This window comes from Bos indicus, chromosome 20 (assembly GCF_029378745.1).
Source record: "Bos indicus isolate NIAB-ARS_2022 breed Sahiwal x Tharparkar chromosome 20, NIAB-ARS_B.indTharparkar_mat_pri_1.0, whole genome shotgun sequence".
Taxonomy (NCBI): Eukaryota; Metazoa; Chordata; class Mammalia; order Artiodactyla; family Bovidae; genus Bos; species Bos indicus.
The window spans coordinates 54,504,303-54,514,484 of record NC_091779.1 but is presented as its reverse complement, the minus strand read 5'-3'; the positions used below and the strand labels follow the sequence as shown (position 1 = coordinate 54,514,484).

The window sequence follows — 10,182 nt, the reverse complement described above, 5'->3', positions numbered from 1 at the left end:
CTTCTATATGAAACCTGTGGAGAGTTTAGTCATTTAGTTACATTCAGAATTGAATTTTTTGAATGAGTAGAGTGAAAAGATTCAGTGGATGGGGGGCGTCTTGTTAGGACGAAGCGGGGATGAGGTGAAACGCTTAAAACGGTGTGAGCAGGTGCGGGGTGCGGTTGGACCCAAGGCTGAGGCAGACTCCGCCTCCCTCCGCCTCAGTGGATCGAGCCCAGAGCGTCAGCGGGGGAGGTTGCCAGGGGAGATGGGAGTGCTTGATGGCGGCACGGGAGATGATGCTGTTTCCAGTTACAACGGAGGGATCATAGGCAAACACAGCCTCCACGGAAGCACTGGGACATTACTTCTCCCGTCAGCTTAGATGCCCCCAAGGAGACGGACTGCCTACTTGTACAGAAACTAGTTGAGACTAAGCCTTTTGGGGTTTTTGGAGAGGAAGAGAAACTGCAGCACAGGATTTCAATTTGGGGGAAAGTTAAATAACCTGGTAAAAGAGTGGATTTGAGAAATCGGTGAAAGCAAGAATCTGCCACAACCTGTAATTGAAAATGTTGGTGGGAAAATTTTTACATTTGGATCTTATAGATTAGGAGTATATGCAAAACGTGCCAATACTGATGCATTGTGTGTTGCACCAAGACATGTTGATCAAAGTGATTTTTCACCCCATTCTATAAGTTGAAGTTATAGGAAGAAGTAAAAGCTGTTGAAGAGGCATTTGTAACAGTTATCAAATTGTGTTTTGATGGGATAGGGACTGATATTTTGTTTGCAAGTTTAGCACTGCAGACTATTCCAGAAGACTTGGATTTAAGAGATGACAGTCTGCTTAAAAATTTAGATATAAGATATATAAGAAGTCTTCAGGGTTAAAGGGTAACCAGCAAATTTTACATCTACTACCAAACAGTGACAACTTCAGGTTAACCCTGAGAACTATCTAACTGTGGGCCACACACCACAATATCTATTCTAATATATTAGATTTCCTGGGTGGTGTTTCCTGGGCTATGCTAATAGAAAGAACTTGCCAGCTTTATACAAATGCAACAGCATGAACTCTTGTATGTAAATTTTTCGTGGTATTTTCTAAATGGGAATGGCTAAATCCAGTCCTATTGAAACAGCCCGAAGAATGCAATCTTAATTTACCTGTATGGGACCCAAGAGTTAGTGTATTATTTTTTCCCCTACAAATTTGCACTGCGCAATAAGGAGTAGAAATCATGTGCATAAACTTGAGGGAGACTTCCCATCCTGTTAGGCATGAGCAAACATGTTCATATCACATTTTTTAATCTCAACTAGAATTGTGCTCTGGTGTGAGAAGCAAAATTATGTACCCTGGAGCCACATTTAATTGTACATAGTTTATAATATCAAGGTTACTAACATTTTAATTTATTTTGCATAGAACTACCTTGTAAGTCAAAGTTGTGCAGGCATTTGTGCTTAGAAAATAATAAAATATACTAAAGATTCACTGGATGATTTGATTCAACACTGATTTGATGAATGAATAACAATTAAGCACCTGATATGTGCCAAGACCACTTCTAGAAGACCTGCTATAGTAGTCAAAATATAGACTTTTCTTCTAAACTCATTTTGATGGACTGTCATTCTAGGTGGCAACAAATTCTGTTAACAGAATATAAAAACAAGATGAGAAATAATGGATGGTTAGAAACATATTTTATAGAGTGTTCAGGTGATGTTGGAGGAGAAAATGTAATCATGAGAACAACAATGCACATGAAGGAGGAGGAAGATGAGAGATAGTGCAAAGGTTTTGGTGTTATTAATAAATGTGTGATGTGTGCAAGAGAAAACAAGGGAACCAATATGATTTAACAGAAGAAGTCAGAGAGATGGAAGAGATTGAATAGAATGATTAACTGAGAGACAGGTCTTTTAAGATCTACTAAAAAATTGAAACAGTTTTGGATATTAATTGGAAGGAAATGGAAGGCCTTTGGAGAATTTTAAGCAGAAGGCTGATCTGTAGCATATGTATCTGAGGTCTCATTCCAAGTTTGCATTATACATTTTATGGCCAAGAATGTATACAGGAAAACGTTAGAAGGTCAGTGCAGTAGTTAAGGAGAGACTAAATTGGTATTGGGGCTTCCCAGGTGGCTCAGTGGTAAAGAATCTGTCTGTCAAGCAGGAGATACAAGTTTAATACCTGGGTCAGAATGATCCCAGAAGAAAATGGCAACACACTCCAATATTCTTGCCTGGGAAATCCCATAGACAGAGAAGCCTGGCGGACCACAGTCCATGGGATCGCAAAAGAGTCAGACAGGGCTTAGCAACTAAACAACAACAAGCTGGTATGGACAAAGATTTCATTAAAATAAGGGTCATTAGACTATAAAAAATGGACCTGAATAGAAGCAAAGAAACAACGGTAAGTATAGAGCTTAATAGTGGTGACTCAGAAAACTGCCGAGGTGGAAATCTCATCTTTGGTGATGCACAATTGTTGTCAAAATTTTTGCATTTTCTGTCTCATTTGTTCATGCATAAAATGGGTCCAGTATGTATATAAATATAAACCTTGTATTCAGTTCAGTTCAGTCACTCAGTCGTGTCTGACTCTTTGCGACCCCATGAATCACAGCACACCAGGCCTCCCTGTCTATCACCAACTCCCGGAGTCCACCCAAACCCGTGTCCATTGTGTCAGTGATGCCATTCAACCATCTCACCCTCTGTCGTCCCCTTCTCCTACTGCCCTCAATCTTTCCCAGAATCAGGGTCTTTTCAAATGAGTCAGCTCTTCGCATCAGGTGGTCAAAGTATTGGAGTTTCAGCTTGAACATCAGTCCCTCCAATAAACACCAGGACTGATCTCCTTTAGGATGGACTGGTTGGATCTCCTTGAAGTCCAAGAGAATCTCAAGAGTCTTCTCCAACACCACAGTTCAAAAGCATCAAGTCTTCAGCACTCAGCTTTCTTTATAGTCCAACTCTCACATCCATACATGACTACCGGAAAAACCATAGCTTTAACTAGACGGACCTTTGTTGGCAAAGTAATGTCTCTGCTTTTCAATATGCTATCTAGGTTGGTCATAACTTTCCTTCCAAGGAGCAAGTTTCTTTTAATTTCATGGCTGCAATCACCATCTGCAGTGATTTTGGAGCCCAGAAAAATAAAGTCTGACACTGTTTCCATGGTTTCCCCATCTATTTCCCATGAAGTGATGGGACCAGATGCCATGATCTTAGATTTCTGGATGTTGAGCTTTAAGCCAATGTTCTCACTCTCCTGTTTCACTTTCTTCAAGAGGCTCTTTAGTTCTTCTTCACTTTCTGCCATAAGATATGCCTCATCTGCATATCTGAAGTTATTGTTAGTTCTCCTGGCAATCTTGATTCCAGCTTGTGCTTCTTCCAGCCCAGCGTTTCTCATGATGTACTCTGCATATAAGTTAAATAAACAGGATGACAATATACAGCCTTGACGTACTCCTTTACCTATTTGGAACCAGTCTGTTGTTCCATGTCCAGTTCTAACTGTTGATTCCTGACCTGAATATAGGTTTCTCAAGAGGCAGGTCAGGTGGTCTGGTACTCCCATATCCTTCAGAATTTTCCACAGTTTGTGGTGATACACACAGTCAAAGGCTTTGGCATAATCAATAAAGCAGAAATAAATGTTTTCCTGGAACTCTTGCTTTTTTGATGATCCAGCAGATGTTTGCAATTTGACCTCCGGTTCCTCTGCCTTTTCTAAAACCAGCTTAAACATCTAGAAGTTCACGGTTCATGTATTGCTGAAGCCTGCCTTGGAGAATTTTGAGCATTACTTTACTAGTGTGTAAGATAAGTACAATCGTGCAGTAGTTTGAGCATTCTTCGGCATTGCCTTTCTTTGGGATTGGAATGAAAACTGACCTTTGCCAATCCTGTGGCCACTACTGAGTTTTCCAAATTTACTGACATATTGAGTGCAGCACCCTCACAGCATCATCTTTTAGGATTTGAAATAGCTCAACTGGAATTCCATAACCTCCACTAGCTTTGTGCATAGTGATGCTTCCTAAGGCCCACCTGATTTCACATTCCAGGATGTCTGGTTCTAGGTGAGTGTGAGTGATCACACATTCATGATTATTTGGATCATGAAGATCTTTTTTGTACAGTTCTTCTGTGTATTCTTGCCACCTCTTTTAATATCTTCTGCTTCATTAGATTCATATCATTTCTTTCCTTTATTGAGCCCATCTTTGTATGAAATGTTCCCTTGGTATCTCTAATTTTCTTGAAGAGATCTCTAGTCTTTTCTGTTCTATTGTTTTCCTCTATTTCTTTTCATTGATCGCTGAGGAAGGTGTTCTCATCTCTACTTGCTATTCTTTGGAACTATGCATTCAAATGGGTATATCTTTCCTTTTCTCCTTGGCCTTTCACCTCTCTTCTTTTCACAGCTATTTGTAAGGTCTCCTCAGACAGCCATTTTGCCTTTTTGCATTTCTTTTTCTTGGGGATGGTCTTGCTCCCTGTCTCCTATACAATGTCATGAACCTCCATCCATGGTTCATCAGGCACTCATCTATCAGATCTAGTCCCTTAAATCTATTTCTCACTTCCACTGTATAGTCATAAGGGATTTGATTTAAGTCATACCTAAATGGTCTAGTGGTTTCCCCCACTTTCTTCAATTTACGTCTGAGTTTGGCAATAAGGAGTTCATGTTCTGAGCCACAGTCTGCTCCTGTTCTTGTTTTCTCTGACTGTATAGAGCTTCTCCATCTTTGGCTGCAAAGGATATAATCAATCTGATTTTGATGTTGACCGTCTGGTGATGTCCATGTGTAGAGTCTTCTCTTGTGTTGTTGGAAGAGGGTGTTTGCTAGGACCAGTGTGTTCTCTTGGCAGAACTCTGTTAGGCTTTGCCCTGCTTCATTCTGTACTTCAAGGCCAAATTTGCCTGTTATTCCAGGTGTTTCTTGACTTCCTACTTTTGTATTATGTTATGAAAATTAAATTATTACCCATGAGTCATGTCTGACTCTTTGCATCCCAAGGACTGTAGCCTGTCTGTTTCCTCTGTCCTTGGATTTCTCCAGGCCAGAATACTGGAATGGGTAGCCATTCCCTTCTGCGGGTGATCTGCCAACCCAGGGATCAAACCAGGTCCCCAGCATTTCAGGTGGATTCTTTACCATCTGAGTCACCAGGGAAGCTCGGTTTATGGCTATTGTATTTATTTGTATTCTTATGAGATAAAAGACTGGTTAATCAGCTAAAGGCCCTAATGATATCAAACACTGGGTGAAATGTGAGTGATTATAAAAGTGATCTTGGCAGAGGAAAGGGGTGTTAGAAAGTGGGATACTGTGTGAATTAATGACCTTGCATTGGACAGGTCTGGGATAGGAGCTTGCTCACAGAGGCAGAAGCATGGTGTAGCTACTGGTTCTAGCTACTGGCTTCTTTCTTTTCTCCCACATAGTTTCTTGCTTACTTTCAAGGTTAACAGCACTAGCCTGACCACATCCCTTTCCAGATACTTTAAGTACCATTATATCCCCCCACATCAGTGGTGGTAGCTGCTTTCTGTGGTTACTATCTCCGGCTAATATCAATGTTCCCTTTTTTGTTATTTAATCTTCAATTTTTATGTTAGCAATTCTCCATATTAAATCCTTCCTGTGAGACATTAATGCTATTTTTCTATTTCCTGACTAGGCTCTGGTTGGCATAAAAGAGCATGTTTCTGTTCTCATTTATTTATACATATTCATAGGTATCTGTGTGATTAAAGCTTATATACATGAAAGCATTTTATAATGTGGGCACATTTTGTTCAGAGCTTGTTCTTTAAATTTATATTTTTATTAAGGTTCACTAGGCATATGCTTAAATCTTGTCAGTGTCTTTGATGTATTTCTCTGCATTCTTTGACTAAGGATTAAAGGGTACTCTTTGTTGGAGGAGGGAATGGCAAACTCCAGTATACTTGCTGTGAGAACCTCATGAACTGTATAAAAGGATAAAAATATTTGATACTGAAAGATGAGTTCCCCAGGTCTAAAGGTGTCCAATATGCTACTGGGGAAGAGTGGAGCTACTGCAATAGCTCCAGAAAGAATGAAGTGGCTGGGCAAAATCAGAACGACACTTAGTTGTGGATGTGTCTAGTGATAAATCTGATGCTGTGAAGAACAGCATTGCATAGGAACCTGGAATGTTAGGTCCATGAATCAGGGTAAATTGTCTGTGGTCAAGCAGGAGATGGTAAGAATAAATATCAACATCTTAGGAATCAGTGAAGTAAATGGACAGAATGGGCTAATTTAATTCAGATGATCATTATATCTACTGCTATGGGCAAGAATTCCATAAAAGAAATGGAATAGCCCTCATAATCAACAAAAAAGTCCACAATGCAGTACTTAGGTGCAACCTCAAAAATGACAGAATTATCACTGTTAGTTTCCAAGGCAAACCATTCAACATCACAGTAACTCAAGTCTATGCCCCTACCACTGATACCAAAGAAGCTGAAGTTGACAGATTCTATGAAGACCTAGAAGACCTCCTAGAACTAACATACACACACACAAAGATGTTCTATTCATCATTGGGGATTCGAATGCAAAAGTAGAAAGTCAAGAAATACCTTGAGTAACAGGCAAGTTTGGCCTTGGAGAACAAAATGAAGCAGGGCAAAACTAACTGAATTCTGATAAGAGAACGCACTGGTCATGGCAAGTACCCTTTTTCAATAACACAAGAGATGACTTTACACATGAACATTGCCACATGGTCAATACAGAAATCAAATTGATTACATCCTTTGTAGCCAAAGATGGAGAAGCTGTATACAGCCAGCAAAAACAAGACCTGGAGCTGATTGTGGCTCAGATCATCAGCTTCTCATTGCAAAATTCAAGCTTAAACTTAAGAAATTGGGGGAAACCACTAGGCCAGACAGGTAAGACTTAAACCAAATTCCCTATGAACATGCCGTGGAGATAATAAGTAGATTCAAGGGGTTAGAGCTAGTAAACCAGGTGCCTGGAGAACTATGAACAGAGGTCCGTAACACTGTACAGAAGGCAATGAATAAAACCACCCCAAATAAAAGCAAGAATGAAAAGTGGTTATCTGGGGAAGCCTGACATATAACTAATGAAAGAAGAGACTCAAAAAGCAAAGGACAAAGGGGAAGGTGTATCCAACTAAACACAGATTTCCAAAGAACAGCATGGAGAGAAAAGAAGGAGTTCTTTAATGAAAAGTGTATAAAACTAGAAGAAAACAACAGAAAAGGAAAGACTAGAGATCCTGTCAGGAAAATTGAAGATATCAAGGGAACATTTTGCCCAAAGGTGGGCATAATAAATGACAGAAATGGTAGAGATCTAGCAGACACTGGTGAGATCAAGAAGAGATGGGAAGAATACACAGAAGAACTGTACAAAAAAGATGTTAATGAACCAGATTACTACAATAGTGTGGTCAGTCACTCAGAGCCAGATATTCTGGAGAGTGGGTCTTAGGAAGCACTGTGGTTAATAAAGCTAGTGGATGAAATGTAATTCCAGTAGAACTATTGAAAATCCTAAAGGAAAATGCCATTAAGGTTTTGCTTTCCATATGTTAGCAAATCTGGAAAACCCAGCAGTGGCCACAGGGCTAGAAAAGATCAACTCTCATTCCAATTCCAAAGAAAGGTAGTACTAAATAAGGGAGGTGGGAGAGGGGTTCAGGATGGGGAACACGTGTACACCTATGGCGGATTCATGTTGATGTATGGCAAAACCAATACAATATTGTAATTATCTTCCAATTGAAATAAATAAATAAAGAATATGCTAACCATTGGACAATCGTACTCATTTCCCATGCTAGTAAGGTCATGCTTAAAGTCGTGCATGCTAGTCTCCTGCGTTATGTGAACCAAGAAATTCCAGATGTCCAAGTTGGGTTTAGAAAAGGAAGAGGAACCAGAGATCAAATTGCCAGCATTCCCTAGATCATAGGTCTTCCCTGGTGGCTCAAAAGGTAAAGCGTCTGCCTGCAATGCGGGAGACCTGGGTTTGATCCCTGGGTTGAAAAGATACCCTGGAGAAGGAAATGGCAACCCACTCCAGTACTCTTGCCTGGAAAATTCCATGGACAGAGGAGGCTGGTAGTCTACAGTCCATGGCGTTGCAAAGAGTTGAACACAACTGAGCAACTTCACTTTCAGACTTTTCAGACCTGGATTATAGAGAAAGCAAGGGAATTCCAGGAAAAACATCTACCTCTATTTCATCAACAACGCCAAAGCCTTTGACTATGTAGATCATAATAAACTATGGAAAGCTCTTAAAGAGATAGAAATACCAGACCATCTTACTTGTCTCCTGATAAATCTATATGCAGGCCAAGAAGCTACAGTTAGAACCCAATATAGGACAACTTATTGGTTCAAGATTCAGAAAGAAATACAGCAGGGCTGTCTACTCTGACCCTGTTTATTTAACCTATATGCTGAGCACATCATGGGAAATATCAGGCTGGATGAGTTACACGCTGGAATCAAGATAGGCAGGAAAAACATCAATAACCTCAGATATGTGGTTGATACCATTCTAATGGCAGAAAGTGAAGAGGAACTAAAGATCTTCTTGATGAGGGTAAAGGAGGAGAGTGAAAGAGCCTGCTTAAAACTAAATATTAAAACAACTAAGATCATGGGATCCAGCCTCATTACTTTATGGCAAATGAAGAGGAAAAGGTGGAAGTAGTGACAGATTCCCTCTTCTTGGGCTCTAAAATACTGAAGACGGTGACTGTAGCCATGAAATCAGAAAACATTTGCTTCTTGGCAGGAAAGCTATGGCAAAACTTGACAATGTATTGAAAAGCAGAGACATTACTCTGCTGACAAAGGCCCGTATAGTCAAGGCTATGATCTTCCCAGTGGTCACATATGGTTGTTAGAGCTGGATTCTAAAAAAGGCAGAGCACCAAAGAATTGATGCCTTTTAACTGTGGTGTTGGAGATGACTCCTGAGAGTGCCTTGGACTGCAATAAGATCAACCGGTAAACCTTAAGGGAAATCAACCCTGAATACTCATTGGAAGGACTGATGCTGAAGCTGAAATTCCAGTATTTTGGTCATTTGATGCAAATGTTGACTCATTGGTAAAGTCCCTGGTGATGGCAAAGATTGAGAGCAGAAGGAGAAGAGGGCATCAGAGGTTGAGATGGCTGGAAGGCATCACTGATGCAGTGGACATAACTTGGGCAAATTTTGGGAAGTGGTCAAGGACAGGGAAGGCTGGTTTGCTGCAGTCCATAGGTTTACATACAGTTGGACATGACTGGCGACTGAACAACAATGTTTTTACTTGTCACAGCTCATTATACAGAGATGATAGACAGGGATATAATCTTAGCATTTTTGTATTGTATATCCCTCTTTATTCCTTTTGAAATAATTCAGAATCAACTTCATGTATTTCTTTTTATATTTTTAATACTTTAAAAATGTGTATATAATTCAATGTTAGATTTTTATATCTTCAGCCTTTCTCTTGTAAAGGTGGAGACTTCCCTATTGGCCCAGGTGGTACAAAATCCACCTGAAATGAAGGGGGCTTGGGTTAGATCCCAGGATTGGGAAGATACCCTGGAGTAGAGTAGGGAATGGCAAACCACTTCAGTATTGTTGTCTGGAGAATTTCTTGGGCAGATAGGCCTGGTGGACTACAGTCCATGGGGTCACAAATTGTGGGACATGACTGAGGGACTAACATTTTCACTGTCTTTTCTTTGCCAGTAGTGCCACCTGGGAAGCACTGTGAATCATAAAACTGTCAACGATTAGAATTGTAGACAATGTCTATACGGTATATGGGTTTCCCTGGTGGCTCAGTGGTAAAGAATCTACTTGTAATGCAGGAGCCACAGGAGATGCAGGTTCAGTCCCTGGGTTAGGAAGATCCCCTGGAAGAGGGCCTGGCAAAACACTCCAGTATTCTTGCCTGGAGAATCCCGTGGACATAGGAGCCTGGTGGGCTATACAAGATATATACATTTATATATTTGTGTATATATATATATATATATATATATATATGTACTTTGCCAACAAAAGTTCGTCTGGCTATGGTTTTTCCTGTGGTCATGTATGGATGTGAGAGTTGGACTGTGAAGAAGGCTGA

The 10,182-nt window shown here is 40.3% G+C and overlaps 1 pseudogene; it reads left to right on the top strand.

Annotated features, from left to right (window-relative positions):
• Positions 1-281: 281 nt before the first annotated feature.
• Positions 282-1,220, top strand: LOC109574723 (poly(A) polymerase alpha pseudogene; annotated as a pseudogene).
• The last annotated feature ends 8,962 nt before the right edge of the window (positions 1,221-10,182 follow it).